Source organism: Petaurus breviceps, unplaced genomic scaffold, assembly GCF_028583685.1.
Source record: "Petaurus breviceps papuanus isolate PSGF00001 unplaced genomic scaffold, PetGlider_PUasm1.0 90730, whole genome shotgun sequence".
Taxonomy (NCBI): domain Eukaryota; kingdom Metazoa; phylum Chordata; class Mammalia; order Diprotodontia; family Petauridae; genus Petaurus; species Petaurus breviceps.
This window is the reverse complement of record NW_027187324.1, coordinates 9525015-9541082: the sequence shown is the minus strand read 5'-3', so window position 1 is coordinate 9541082 and position 16068 is coordinate 9525015. Positions and strand designations below refer to the sequence as shown.

The 16068-nt window shown below is 37.7% G+C and overlaps 1 long non-coding RNA gene across 4 annotated transcripts in view; it reads right to left on the bottom strand.

Moving 5' to 3' along the window:
• The window catches only part of LOC138145156 (uncharacterized), a 30776-nt gene continuing 14708 nt past the window's right edge, over positions 1–16068 (bottom strand). For 2 of the 4 annotated variants that reach the window (XR_011164129.1, XR_011164127.1), the window contains 4 exons: positions 6156–6243; positions 5867–6074; positions 3082–3162; positions 1–2474 (listed from right to left, as the gene is read on the bottom strand). This is a non-coding gene — a long non-coding RNA (uncharacterized lncRNA). The remainder of the gene's footprint in view (positions 2475–3081; positions 3163–5866; positions 6075–6155; positions 6244–16068) is intronic. The other 2 variants (XR_011164130.1, XR_011164128.1) reach the window with 2 other exon arrangements.

Below are 16068 nucleotides of genomic sequence, written 5' to 3'. Positions count from 1 at the left end.
AGAAAATAATCTCTTACTTCCTTATTCTGGAAGTTCTGCCTCTCTTAATGCCATTGGATATCACATGAAGTCTTTATAATTACATTGTTGATTCATCATGATTCATCACTACAAATCCCAAACCTCGCCACCATAGACCTGTATATGTGTATAGATACACAATATGTTTATGTATAACACATGATATTAGTACATACAGAAATATTTGAATAGAAATATATGTACATGTACATCTGATTTGGAATGGATACCATTTATTTAGCCCTGCAATGTAGGCACATCCACATCTGTATTAGTGGACTGTCAAGCAATTCTCAGTTGGAATTCTTTCATGATATAAATGAACTTCAAACCACATATTCTGTGGATTCAATCAACATTGTGTTATGTGGAATTCAGGGCAAGGCATCATGTAAACCATTGTCTTCTGGTTGAATGGGTTCACTGAGTTATTGTGGATCTGAGTTCTAATTGTCCTCTTGGAGGTCCTGACAACACTCAATTGGTCCTTCATGACATTTTTACATTTCCTTTACATCATTACATTTCACTTGTTTGTTAGCAGGATTAATGCCACAATTGTGAAATATCTTTATTAGGTCAACATGAGATGGTTAGCTGAGTGACATTCCAGTGCTAGGCTCTGGGCAATCAAGTGAGGAGGAATATGTATTTGGTGGGGGTAATGGAAATCTCCCATTGTGCAAACTGAAAATTTAATATTAGTTGCACAGAAGAAACAGAATATATGTTCTGTATATTGCAAAACAATTTTTTAATCTATAGAATACAGAAGTTTAACTCTGGGAACCTCCCTCAGGTTTCTTTGTGAATCATCAAGTAGCAAATTTATTCTGAGCAAGCAAGGTATTAAAACTACAGAAGACTATTTTTTGGATCTTTAATAACAATGAATAGTTTATTCACATAATGAAAGTATTCCTGATGAAAATAAGGGAAGGGAACAGGAAGGCCTTCACAGAAAATATTCTTCTAAAGGCCACATCTGCAGAGTCATACAGCCAACAGGTATAAAGAATGCAAGACCCTGCTAGGTTTATTATTTGTTGATTGCAAAAAAACATTCATTGAAATGTTGGAGGGAGTATGGAAAAATTGAGACATTAATGTGCTGTTAGTAGAGTTGCAAATTCATTCAACTATTCTGGAAAGCAATTTGGAACTATGCCCAAAAGGCTATAAAACTGTGCATACTCGGGGTGGCTAGGTGGTGCAGTGAATAGAGCACCAGCCCTGGAGTCAGGAGGACCTGAGTTCAAATACAGTCTCAGACACTTACCGCGTACTAGCCGTGTGACCTTAGGCAAGTCACTTAAACCCAATTGCCCTGCCTTCCCTCCCCCCCCCCAAAAAAAAACTGTGCACACTCTTTGACCCAGCAATACCATTACTGGGTCTATATCCCAAAGAAATTAAACAAACAAACAAACAAAAAGGAAATGGACCTATATGTACAAAAATATTTATAGCAGCTCTTTTCTGGTGATAAAGAATTAGAAATTTGGGGCATGCCCATCAATTGGGGAATGGTTGAACAAGTTGTGGCATATGATTGTGATGAAATACTGTTGTACTATAATATTACAATAAGGAATGCTAGCAGGATGTTTTCAGAAAAACCTGGAAAGACTTACATAAACTGATGCAAAGTGAAATAAATAGAACCAGGAGAATGTTGTACATAATAGCACCAATATTGTATGATGATCAGCTGTGAATGATTTTGTTATTCTCATCAATATAACAAGACAGTACTGAAAGACATGATGAAAAATGTTATTCATCTCCAGAGAAAGAACTGATGGAGTCTTAATGCAGATTGAAGAATACTTAAAAAAAAAAACCTGTCTTTATTTTTCTTGGTTTTTTTTTTTGGAGGGGGGGGCTGTGTTTTCTTGCACAACATGACTAATATGAAAGTATGTTTTGCAGAACAGCACATGTGTAACCTATATAAAATTGCTTGCCTTCTCAATGAGGTAAGGGAAGGAAGGGAGACAGAGAATTTCAAACTCAGAATTTTAAAAAAGAATGTAAAAATCATTTTTACATGTAATTTGAAAAAATAAAATATCAAATTTAAAATAATTTTTTAAAGTATTTGTTGAAAAAAATGTAGTCTTAAGCTTCCTCCTCAGGTAAAATCTCTCTCTCTCCCTCTCTCTCTCTCTCATACATAATATATAAGCTATATATAATAAAGAAAATATATGTAACATGTTATATATAAGGATTATACAAAATTCCATGGCAGTTACAACCTCAGAGATAACTTTGCTCAATGATTGACCAAGTATTAATGTCAAATGATACAAAAAATACTTTCCCTTTTTGTTATTATGATTTTTTCCATAATATTTTGCATTCTTTTACATCTTCCTCTTAAAGAATTTAAGTGTTTTCCACTGTCATAGAGGATGTGCTGGGTAAAGTCCAAATAGTAGCAGGATGATCTGCAAATAATGAGGTTTTTTCAGTCAGTTTGTAGATGATGTTGTGCTGATTTTATAGACTCCCCAAATATTGCAGGACCTCCTAAATTACATTCCAGTCACTCAAAAGAGACTAACCTACCACATCCATTGGAAAAGCCATATGAATAAAGAATCCACATTGTCCAAAATATGACATGCAGCCATTTTCTGGGCAGCCTATTGAATCATTCCAGTCTTCTGAGCCTAGCACTGAACAAGAATGTCCTGACTGGATCATATTTGGGATGTCATGTAATGTCTTCAATGACCCCCAAACCATCCCTATTGTAAAAGATCAATTATTAAAAATCAACATTGTTCTCCTGGCGTTGCTAGATGGGTACGAATCAGACAACATTACAACATCAGAAGAATCAGCAATGCAAACTGCCCAAAGGGCAATGGAAAGACTTGTGGTGGGTGAAAGTAGGCTTCAATTATCAGTGATGACTTTTTACATGTAAGGCACTGTCTAGTGAATATAAAAGGAGGCAGGAAAAGTCATATAAGGAAAAACAAACGATAACATTTTGTATTGATAAAATATGAGTAATAATCAATCAACAAACATTTATTAAGTGCTTACCATGTGGCAGACTCTCTGCTCAGCATAACAGAACCAAGGGAAGGCTTCTGAGTGATTAAATAGATTTTCTATGAAGGATTTCTGAAAGATCAAAATAGCAAAGGATAACACTTCATAAATATGTTGTTACTAATGAGATTTCTTGTATCAATGATATCATATATCCACTGATGAATCAAAATAACGTCCTTAATCATCCATGTCCATTTTCTTGTTCATTCAAATGAATCTAACTCAAGAGCGTTAGTGACAATTTCATAGACCCTGGAGCCTTTCCCTGTCAAAGCAAGGTTCCTCCAACTGCTTCACTTGCCTTTTTCTGGCTTTTCTTCCAGTCTAGAAGTGAGAGACCTATATCACTGTAATCTAATCTTTTCCCTCATTGAATCAGAGCAAATCTAACTGGAAAAAAGAGCTACTTTCATCACGAAATAAATTTAGCTGCAGAATTCCAACATCTCCTTTGTCCCAATTTCCGAGATTCAGAACTAGTTATATCTTTTCCTCAAGGCAAATGGTTTCCAGAACATCATTGTTGTCCCTGTGAAAAGGCAAGAACACACAAATGATACCATTATTGATTTAGGAGTTGTCTAAGGGGCTTTGAAACAACTTCCTACTATATCTAGTTTCGGCTTTACTTCTCCGACGTCCAAAGTATCTATCTGCTACCTTTGAAAACACAGTCAACCTATTATTTTGTTGCCTTTATAGATGAACTGTTACTTAGTGGATGACCTCATGCCTGACCTTCTTCTCCCCCAGGCTATTGCTCAATGTGTAAGCCAGACAAAACTCTGGAAAAACTCAGCTCTACACTGTCCCACTAGACCAGGATTTTGCCCCCTTGGAGAATGAAATAGGTTTAATGAAGCTGGCCAGTCACCAGAACTATATGTAGGCATAATAGTGAAGTGATTGAAGTTTGTATTTGGAAATTAATGCCTTCCTTATCCTCCATGATCTAATTATGACATAATGTATAATAATTATGTATATTATTGAATGTTTTGTTTTTCTTCAGTTGTTTTAGTTGTGCCTGACTATTTGTGAGGGGTTTTCTTGGCAGAGATACTGGAGTAGTTTACCATTTCCTTCTCTAACTCATTTTACAGATGAGGAAACTGAGGCAAGCAGGGTTAAGTGACTTGTGCAGGGTCACACAGCTAGTAAGTATCTTAGGCCAGATTTGAACTCAGAAGATAAGTCTTCCTGACTCCAGGTCTGATAATCTTTTCATTGTGCCACCTAACTGCCCCATTGAATGTATCACATTTAATTTTATTGCAAGTTTAATTTGATTACAACACATACTTGGTAATTATTTATGTTCAGATAGCACAACTTTATGTTCAGATCACAACTTTAAAAAAAATTGGAACATTAATGGGGAATAAATTTTTATTCAATTGAACCTCTGAATCAGATTAATTCAGAGCAAACTATCAGGAAATAATGTGAAACTGAGGGACTTTGTTGAGTCTGGGGTGGCCTCTGTTTCTCACTACTCATAATGTCCCTCGGATTTTTTCTTCACTCAAAAAAATAATAGTTTGGAATTATATTTACCATAACACATAGTTCCATTGCCCTTTATTTTGGACTAAAGAAAAATTCCTAGAAGATATAATTTTTATTCCCTCAGCACTCATTTCTTATTAACAAACTGAGAATGAACCTCACTTCACTGGATACCATAAAGGACTATAACAAATTGTAAAGGTGATTGCAAGGTGGTTTACAATTAGAAACTACTATTCAAAAACTAAGAAATAGCTTGGTTTTTTAAGCTTTTAACATGAAAAAAAATTATCACTGAACTGCAAACCAAAATCTTTTCTAGTCAACAAGGCATTTTTTTCCCACCTTGAAATGATAACTAATCATTTGCTTAAAAAAAATTGGACAAAAGACACCAAGCAGGGTTTTCTCATGAAAACGTGAATTCCAGGTCATTTTACTTTATTTTATTATTTATTTATTAATTAATGGCCTTGCTTGTGAAGAAACTATTTAAGCAAAGAACTCCCGTTAGAGCTTTTAGATTTGGGGTTAAACCAATATTTAACTATAAAACCATAACAAAAGCATGTAAGTAAATATTAAATTAAGTCAAATCACATAAATACAGTCTAGTGTGCCAGGCCACAAAAATGAAAGCAGTCACCATGGCGGGGAGGAAGGTTTTAAGGTGCTAGAAGTGGTGACACCCTTGACTTTCCCTGTTATTTATATATAGCAAACGCTTACCCTAGAAGAATTCTCATTTCTTAGTTAGTATAGAAATGAAGATCTAGAGAATGTGTGAGGATCGCCAACAGAAGTGGAACATAAGTTGTTGGGTAGAAAAAAGTACAGTAAAAGGGCTTATGGAAGAATGTGTATTTAGAGAAATATGGAGAGAGTGACAGTAGCAAAAAGCAAGAGGAATATACTAGGAGACTAGGAAATGGAGAAAAAGAAAACATAGGAAAGGGAGGGAGAATGAAAAGAATATATAAAAAAGGAAAGTAGACAAAGATGAACTTCTTAAAATGTCAGAGAAAGGAATATGAGAGGGAAAGGAAAGACTGAAGGAAAACAGAGAAGAAACAGAAGTAACATTCATAGCTAGAAGATAAAACTTTGAGGCTGACATACCTGTAGCCCTTTTCCTAAAGTCGAACTTCAAGATTACATGAGTAGGCTCTCTGCCCCAGTTACATAAAAAATTGAGAAAAAAGAGACACCCCAAATGGCCTCATTGTCTCTTGTTGGTAATCATAAGAAGGGGAGGGGGCCTTACACTTATCATGTTGCTCCTTTATTTCCAAAGAGGACCATGGCATCAGGGAGATGATGACATGCCTTGCAGTTGACTTTGATTTAAGTGAGGGAGGGCTATGCAAAGTCACCAGCCTCGCTTTCTCCTCCAGAGCCATCTGGGTCCAGTGTCCAGATATTCATCTGCTGAATGGAAGAGATAGGTATTGTCTGCTGCCCAGGAAGTGGCTCTGTCAGAGAAGGAAAGGCAGGAAAAGGAAGTTATTGAAGCTAAGAGAAACTAGTGTCCAGGAAGTTTCCCTGTTTCATACCTGGCAGATTTTTTAGTCTCATCAAAAGTGAATAAGAAACTTCTAATTTCCATGACTGCAATTTAGCTTGCTGCTCCTTGCTGGGACCCTGAAAAAGAGATGTAGGATAAATGAATAGATGCAGATTGTATCTTATCATAAGAGCTGGCAAAAAACAAAGTACATTTGTGATCCTATCAAGCAAATAGATCCCTGACTTTAAAAAAATTCCAACATGCACTCTCACTTAAGTGTTTATTTATGTGAATATATGTATATAATTAAAGCTATAGGTCTACATCTTGGTTTTCATTACTTGCTTAAATGTCTACCTTTTTCTCATACTTGAGAAATAGTATGTTTTTAAAAGGACAGTTGGTTTTTAAAAAGCTTCTATGCCTTTCACAACTCTTTAAAAGTAAATTTCAAAGACATCACTTGATTTGCAGATAATGAAGGATCTGGTAAATAAATAGTATTTTCATAGAATGGAACCAATTAAGTGCTTTGGCATACAGAATGTTTGTAATATGATGCACCAGGTAATGGATAATATCCTACATAATGGTTTGGGTGCATTATTCATAGGAGAAAACACTTTCTTTGTCACAAATTTGGATTGTTGAGGCTACAGAACTATTTTACGCTGCTCATTTTTCCTCCTCTCTAGATCATCCTTCCCTTCCTTAACCTCTTCAAACTTGCATTCTCCCTCTTTCTCTCTGCCCACTTATGACTGCAGATGCAGGATGGAAACACCATGCAGCCAAAGAAAAGGACAGTATCATAGCTGAGCTAGGACAATGATAGTGCTCTATCACCCTATGCTTTGGGGGTACTCAGAATTGGGGGAGCACCTCTACCCAAGAAGTGACACTCTCCCACCTTCACCCAATTGGTTGTACAAGTGTGCACTCATCTCCAGACAATTTTTCCTAATTAAAGAAGGTGAGCAGAGGTTTATATTCATATCTTCAACTAAAAGACTTTTCCAAAGGGACTAATTAAAATTATTTTTTATCACTTTAATATTCAAAGTGTATTTCTAACATAGCTCATGGCAAAGATCTTGGTTATATGCTCTTACAGGATTTAAATATTTTTCTATTATTTGACTTTTCAAGGACTTTCATTTATATTGACTATTTTTCTCCCATAACACTGTAAGCTCTTAAGAGCAGGAATTGTTCTTTTTTTTTTTTCAAATGATTTATTAACTTCTGATTTACATCATTCATTTCTGCCAGATTTTGAGTTACAAATTTTCTCCCCTTTTTTCCCCTACCCACCGCCCCAAATAGCAGTCCCACAGGATATCCCCTCCTCCAATCTTCTCTCTCTCTCATATTTTCTCCCATACCCCTTTCGACTTATCCAGGGGATCTCTGTGCCCCAGTGCCTGTATATCTTATTTCCCAATTACATGTAAAACAGTATTAATAACAGTATATGTGTGTGTGTGTATAAACATTTGATTTTAAAACTTTGAATTCCAGATTCATTCCCTTCCTCCCTTATCACCCACCCTTACTAGGAAGATAAGCAGTTCAGTATAGATTGTACATGTGTGGCTAATGCAAAACAATAACATAGTAGATATATTGTAAAAGACTGACTATATTTCCCTCCCTCCTATCCCACCTCCCACTTGTTCTATTCTCTGCTTTGATCCTGTCCCTTTTCAAAAGTGGGTGCTTCCAATTTCCCTCCCCCCCAGCCTGCCCTCCGTTCCATCATCCCCCATCTCATCCCCATCCCCACTACTCTCCTGTAGGGTGAGATACCCTATTTAGTGTGTATTTCCTTCCCTCCTCAAGCCAAATTCAATGGGAATTAAGTTGACCCATTCCCTTTTGCCTTCCTATACTTCCCCTCCATGGTAATCATTTTCCCTTGCATCTTCTGTATGAGATAGTTTACCCCATTCTGTCTCTCCCCATCTCCTCTCATTATATTCCTTTCTCACCTCTAAATTTCACCTTTTAAGTATCATCCCTTCCTGTTAAATTGGTCCTGTGTCCTCTATCTATGTATACCTGTAAACATATGTAAACACATTCACATATGTATTCATATGCCCATATACCCTCATATATAGACATGTGTACACATATATGTATGTATGTATATATATATTTCTATTCCCTTTAACTACTGAGAAAGGTTTCATAAATTACAATTATGGTTTTTCCATGTAGGAATGTTAATAGTTCAACTTTGATAAGCTCCTTATGATTTCCTTTGCCTGTTTACCTTCTCATGCTTCTCTTGCTTCTTGTATCTGAGTGTCAAATTTTCTATTCAATTCTGGTTTTTTCAACAGGGATGCTTGAAAGTCCTCTATTCCACTGAATGACCATATTTTCCCCTGAAACTTAATACTCAGTTTTGCTGGGTAGGTGACTCTTGGTTTTAATCCCAGCTCCTTTGCCCTCTGGAATATCATATTCCAAGCCCTTCGATCCCTCAGTGTAGAAGCTGCCAGATCCTGGGTTATCCTGATTGTGTTTCCACAATATTCAAATTGTTTCTTCCTGGCTGCTTGTAATATTCTCTCCTCAACCTGGGAATTCTGGAACTTGGCTATAATATTTCAAGAGTTTTCTTTTTGGGATCTTTTTCAGGAGGTGATTGGTGGATTCTTTCAACCTCTATTTTGCCCTCTGGTTCTAAAACATCAGGGCAGTTTTCTTTGAGAACTCCCTGGAGGATGATTTCTAGCTTCTTACTTTGATCATGGCTTTCAGGTAGTCCAATAATTTTTAAATTATCTCTCCTGGATCTATTTTCCAGGTCAGTGGTTTTTCCCATGAGATATTTCACATTGCCTTCTATTCCTTCATTTGTTTGGATCTGTTTTAGAGCATCTTGATTTCTCATAAAGTCATTAGCTTCCATTTGCTCCAATCTAATTCTGAAGCAATGATTCTCCTCAGTGAGCTTTTGAGATTCTTTTTCTATCTGGCAAATTCAGCTTTTTAAGGCATTCTTCTTCTCATTGCCTTTTTGAGCCTCTTTTCCCATTTGAGTTAGTCTGTTTTTTAAGGTAGTATTTTCCTCAGTCAGGCTGTTGACTCTCATTTCATAATTTTCTTGCATCATTCTCATTTCTCTTCCCAATTTTTCCTCCACTTCTCTTATCTGCTTCTTAAGGTCCTCTATGGCCTGTACCCAGCTCGTATTTTCTTTTGAAGCTTTTGGTTCAGGAGTTCTGACTTCACTGTCTTCTTCCCATTCCTTTTTGTTCCCAAAATAGGAGTGTAATGTTGGAATCTTCTGTCTGCTTTGTTTCCTTTGCCTGGTCATGTCACCCCTCAGTCACTTGACCCCTGGGCTTTTTGCCACAGTAGGACTCTGCCACCAGACAGGGGAGTTTTGTCCCAAACGCTGGGGTTTTCTCAGCTGCTGGAGGTATTAGTTGGATGCCCTCTCTGAGGTCTCCACAGGCTCTGGCAAGCTGGACACACACCTTAGGACCTCCACCGTAGGCTGCAATCCAGATCCAAGAAGGTTAAAGCAAGAGCAATTACCCCTCAGACTGGTGCTTGGTCCCCCTACACTCTGCAGGCCAGGAGCTGAAGCTGCCACATGGGGCTGGCTGCCTTGCTGGTGTCTCAGCGGCTTCTCGCCCCAGGGGCAAAAGCCACACACTCCCACTTACTGGGTCCCAAATTCCAGACTGCACTGACCTCTCACTTTGTCCAAATCTATATGTTGATAAATCTGGAAACGACCACAACTGCTGCTGTTCTGGAGTCCCTCTGGCAGGGAGCTGGTCAGGCCTGCCCTGGGGCTAAAGACTTGGTGTGGGGTTGGGCTCTGCTCCCAGAGCGCTGAGCTGGCCAATTACTGCCAGCCTGCTGGGCTGTCCTCAGTGGGAGGTTAGCTTCTCTGTGTCATTCTTTGGCTTCTTCAGCTCCAAAGCTTGTTTAGAGTCACCTTTTTACATGGATTGGAGAAGGTAGAAGCTGGAGCCCCACAGAGGTCCTGCTTCTACTCTGCCATCTTGACTCTGCCCCCTGTTCTTTTTTTTCATAGTATTTAACATAATCTAGATAATCAGTAAAAAGTAATTTGACTAAGAACTGATATAACACAATGAAGCATATGGAAAAAAATTTTATTGTTTCCATAATATGTTCCTCACAACAAACCTTTGAAGATGGTAATATAAGAATTATAACCTTTGTATGAGAGACATTTTCATGAAAGAAAGGACCAAGATATATTTTGCAGGATTTACTCCCACCAATGATCCATGGGACCAATTAAGTGCTTGCAAGTATGTATGTTTTTTAAAAAGCACAGCAACAAAATCAGCAATCTATAGTAAGCAACCATTGGTCCTTCATATTTTAGTAAATCCCCAGGGTCACTTAAAAATCTTAGGATATGGACTTAAGCAGTTCTTAGTATGTAGACTTCTCTAATACCCTCCCTCATTCTCGAGCATATCTTTCTTTTCTTTTCTTTTCTTTTTTTTTAAACAATCAGGGTTAAGTAACTTGCTCAACGTTACAGTTATTTTGTGTAGGTATTAAATATCTGAGGCCAGAACTGATCCCAGGTCTCCAGACTCTGGGGCTGGCGATCTTACTCACTGCAACTTGGCCTGGCCACCCCTTGGGCATATCTTTCTATGGATGCTCAGGCAAGGATCTGCTAAATAAGTCAGAAATATTTATCTTAGGCTGTCTACATATTGTCTCTCCTCACTATATAACCACCCCACTTCTTTTCTTGACGGCATGCCCTTTATAATATATTTTGTGTCACTTATATGTAAATCACTGATAACACTGAAGCCAATTTACGAATAGTTCTGTTTCTCTTTATGCTACTTATGTAACAGTTTAGGGATACTATTTGATAGAGTATGTAGCAAACAATATGGACATATTTAAATATTTCAATATATCAGCCCATCAAACACCACCCCTAATAATCAACTAGTTTCTCCACAGATTCTTGAACATTAGGAGACTGTTGAAGTGTCTTGAGAATTTTCTTAAATATATTTTCTCTAAGGATAAGGGTTAAACTCAATTCTCTTAAGATTTCTCATCAGGGGCAGTGGAGCCAAGATGGCAGAGTAGAAGCAGGACCTCTCTACTGCTCCAGCTTCCACCTTCCCCAATCCATGTAAAAAGGAGACACTAAACAAACTTTGGAGGTGAAGAACCCACAAAATGACACAGAGAAACTAACCTCCCACTGAGGACAGCCCAGCAGGCTGGCAGGAATCGGCCAGCTCAGTGCTCTGGGAGGAGAGCCCAGCCCCATGCCAAAGCTTTAGCCCCAGGGTGGGCCTGACTAGCCCCTGGCTGGAGGGACTCCATATCAGCAGCAGTTGTGGCCATTTCCAGATTTATAAACACATAGATGTGAAGGACAAAGTTAGAGGTCAGTGCAGTCTGGACTTTGGGACCCAGTAAGTGGGAGTGTGTGGCTTTTGCCCCCGGGGTGAGAAGCCGCTGAGACACCAGCACAGCCAGCCAGCCCCATGTGGCAGCTTCAGCTCCTGGCCTGCAGAGTGTAGGGGACCAAGCACCAGTTTGAGGGGTAATCACTCTTACTTTAACCTTTTTGGATCTGGATTGCAGTCTAGGGGGGAGGTCCTGGGGTGTGTGTCCAGCTTGCCAGACCATTTGGAGACCTCAGAGAGGGTACCCACCTAATACCTCCAGCAGCTGAGAAAACCCCAGCGTTTGGGACGAAAGCTCCCCATGTCTGGTGGCAGAGGGCTACTGTGGCAAAAAGCCCAGGGGTCAAGTGACTGAGGGGTGACATGACCATGCAAAGGAAACAAAGAAGACAGAAGATTCCAACATTACACTCCTATTTTAGGAACAAAAAGGAGCAAAGCATGGAACAGGAGGAAAACAATGAAGTCAGAACTCCTGCACCAAAAGCTTCAAAGGAAAATACAAGCTGATTACAGGCCACAGAGGACCTTAAGAAGCAGATAAGAGAAGTGGAGGAAAAATTGGGAAGAGAAATGAGAACGATGCAAGAAAATTATGAAATGAGAGTCAACAGCCTGACTGAAGAAAATACTACCTTAAAAAACAGACTAACTCAAATGGAAAAAGAGGCTCAAAAAGGCAATGAGAAGAAGAATGCCTTAAAAAGCTGAATTTGCCAGATAGAAAAAGAATCTCAAAAGCTCACTGAGGAGAATCATTGCTTCAGAATTAGATTGGAGCAAATGGAAGCTAATGACTTTATGAGAAATCAAGATGCTGTAAAACAGATCCAAACAAATGAAGGAATAGAAGGCAATGTGAAATATCTCATGGGAAAAACCACTGACCTGGAAAATAGATCCAGGAGAGATAATTTAAAAATTATTGGACTACCTGAAAGCCATGATCAAAGTAAGAAGCTAGAAATCATCCTCCAGGAAGTTCTCAAAGAAAACTGCCCTGATGTTTTAGAACCAGAGGGCAAAATAGAGGTTGAAAGAATCCACCAATCACCTCCTGAAAAAGATCCCAAAAAGAAAACTCTTGAAATATTATAGCCAAGTTCCAGAATTCCCAGGTTGAGGAGAGAATATTACAAGCAGCCAGGAAGAAACAATTTGAATATTGTGGAAATACAATCAGGATAACCCAGGATCTGGCAGCTTCTACACTGAGGGATCGAAGGGCTTGGAATATGATATTCCAGAGGGCAAAGGAGCTGGGATTAAAACCAAGAGTCACCTACCCAGCAAAACTGAGTATTAAGTTTCAGGGGAAAATATGGTCATTCAGTGGAATAGAGGACTTTCAAGCATCCCTGTTGAAAAATCCAGAATTGAATAGAAAATTTGACACTCAGATACAAGAAGCAAGAGAAGCATGAGAAGGTAAACAGGCAAAAGAAATCATAAGGAGCTTATCAAAGTTGAACTATTAACATTCCTACATGGAAAAACTGTAATTGTAACTTATGAAACCTTTCTCAGTAGTTGAGGAGAATAGAAATATATATATATATATATATGTATATATATATACACACACATACATACATACACACATATATGTGTGTATATATATAGTCTATATATGAGAATGTATGGGCATATGAATACATATGTGAATGTGTGTATATATGTTTACAGGTATCCATAGATAGAGGGCACAGGACCAATTTAACAGGAAGGGATGATACTTAAAAGGTGAAATTTAGAGGTGAGGAGGAATATAATGAGAGGTGATGGGCAGAGACAGATTGGGGTAAATTATCTCATACAGAAGAGGCAAGGGAAAATGGTTACAATGGAGGGGAAGAATAGGAAGGCAAAAGGGAATGGGTCAACCTTATTCCCATTGAATTTGGCTTGAGGAGGGAGTGAAATACACACTAAATAGGGTATCTCACCCTCCAGGAGAGTAGGGCGGAAGGGGATTAGAGGGGGGATGATGGAAGGGAGGGCAAGCTTGGGGGGAGGGAAGTTGGAAGCACCCACTTTTGAAAAGGGACAGGATCAAAGTAGAGAATAGAACAAGTGGGAGGTGGGATAGGAGGGAGGGAAATATAGTCAGTCTTTTACAATATATCTACTATATTATTGTTTTGCATTAGCCTCACATGTACAACCTATACTGAACTGCTTATCTTCCCAGTAAGGGTGGGTGACAAGGGAGGAAGGGAATGAATCTGGAATTCAAAGTTTTAAAATCAAATATTCAAATATATATATATGTATATATATGTGTGTGTGTGTATATATATGTATATACTATTATTCATACTATTTTACATGTAATTGGGAAATAAGACATACAGGCACTGAGGCATAGAGATTCACTGGAAAAGTCGAAAGGGATATGGGAGAAAATATGGGAGAGAGCAGATTGGAGCAGGGGATATCTTGTGGAACTGCTCTTTTGGGGTGGTGGTTAGGGGAAAAACGGGGAGAAAATTTGTAACTCAAAATATGGCAAAAACAAATGATGTAAATCAGAAGTTAATAAAGCATTTAAAAAATAAGATCAGTCTCATCAGTCTCTCTTAACGATGGCAATTAACTCATTCCATCTCTGAGTCGAAAGAAGTTCTCTATGCCTCACATAATATCTCATAATAATGCTAGTTCAATCTCTCCAGATGACAATTAAGCTGCTTCTCCCCTAAATTCTATTCCCTCTCTTAAAGATATATAGTGATACCCAAAGTCTCTGTAGAGACGATTTAAACTAAGGTCATGTATGTGATCTTGATTCTTTCAGGTTTATGTTGTTTTGTGATTTGGTCATATACATCACCAGGAGATTATAACTAAAAAGGTGAACAACAATTTGTGAACTACTGAAAGCACTGTACAGTTTCCCAAAGGAACTCTAAACTAGTCTTCTCTTCTTACTCACTTCTGGGCCTAGCTCACTCTATATCTGCATCTTTTATCCAAGACATATACATAAGTGTGTATGTATATACACAGATACATGCATGTACAAACGTGTCTGAGTGTATGTATATATGTGTGTTGCGTTATGTGTGTATGCATACACACATACTGATGGAATAAGTGGATAAGAAGTCTGTATAGCTATATGCAAAAGACTGAAAAGCATACTTTTTCAGTTACTTTGTTTTCCAGGGTAGTTGCTGAGAACAAACTCACATTGATGTGTTTCATTAAGGATGATTTATAGTGTTCTGAGGTTTGATGCAATTAGTAAAATGTACAATTGGTTCGTGGCAAGGTACTAACAGAACTAGCAAGAGTGATTAAAGAGTCATTGTCGATGATTTCTGAAGGATCGTGGAGAACTGGAAAGGTGTAGCCAGACTGGTTCTCTTCCTTCCATCTGACCACTCCTTCTGAATCTCCTGCCTTATCTCATTATCCATATCACATAATTCTTGGGCATGTCTTTCCATGTATTCTCAGTAGAAGATCTGCTAAATAAGCTAGAGACATTAATCTTAGGCCCTCTATATGTTGTCTCTCCTGACTATATAATCACCCCACTTATTTTCTTGGTAGCAACATGTTCTTTATACCATTTATCCCTTTCTCACTGCGGGTATACCTCAAGGGTATAGTATAGTATAGTATAGTATAGTATAGTATAGTATAGTATAGTATGATATGATGATATGATATGACATGACATGACATGATATGGTATACAAGAGATATAATATAATTAAGGTGATATAATTAATATGATACAATATAATATAATTAATGTAGTATAATATAATAAAATATAACATCATATCCTGTGCTGTCTTCTCTTTTCTCTCTACACACTTTGTCACACCTAAAACCTTACAAACCTGGGGGGAAAATCAAGATTACGATGCAACCCTAGTCTAAATCAGCTCCCATCAGTTTAATTATAATCTCTATGCTCCTGACTTGGAAATCTATATATCCACTCTAGTCTCTCACTTGAACTCTAGTCCCATATCACCGACTGCCCATCGAATATTTCATGTTGTCTTCCTCGATTGAATATAAGCTTGTTTAGAACTAGAACCTAATAAATACTTATTGCTTAATTGATTGGAGTAGGTAGGTTTTATCCCTATTTTTTAAGATAAAGACAAATAGCATCTGAGAGTTATAGACTAATAAGTTGACTTTGATTCCTAGAAAATTCTAAAATGTATTTTTAAAAATAATTTTTAAAACAAAATTTCGTAAAATTTAAAATTGATAGCTTTTTTCACATTACCTAAATTTTATTTAGTTTCTTTCAATATCCCTTCCTCCTCCCAATACCATATAACAAATAATATTTTAAAAATAAAAGGAGGTAGAAGACAAATAGAACCAGTAACCTTTATCAATATATAAAAAGTATGAAAACATATGCAATGTTCCACATTCATGGACCTCCTAGCCTCTACAAGTGTATGTGTGTGTGTGTGTGTGTGTGTGTGAGAGAGAGAGAGAGAGAGAGAGAGAGAGAGAGAGAGAGAGAGAGAG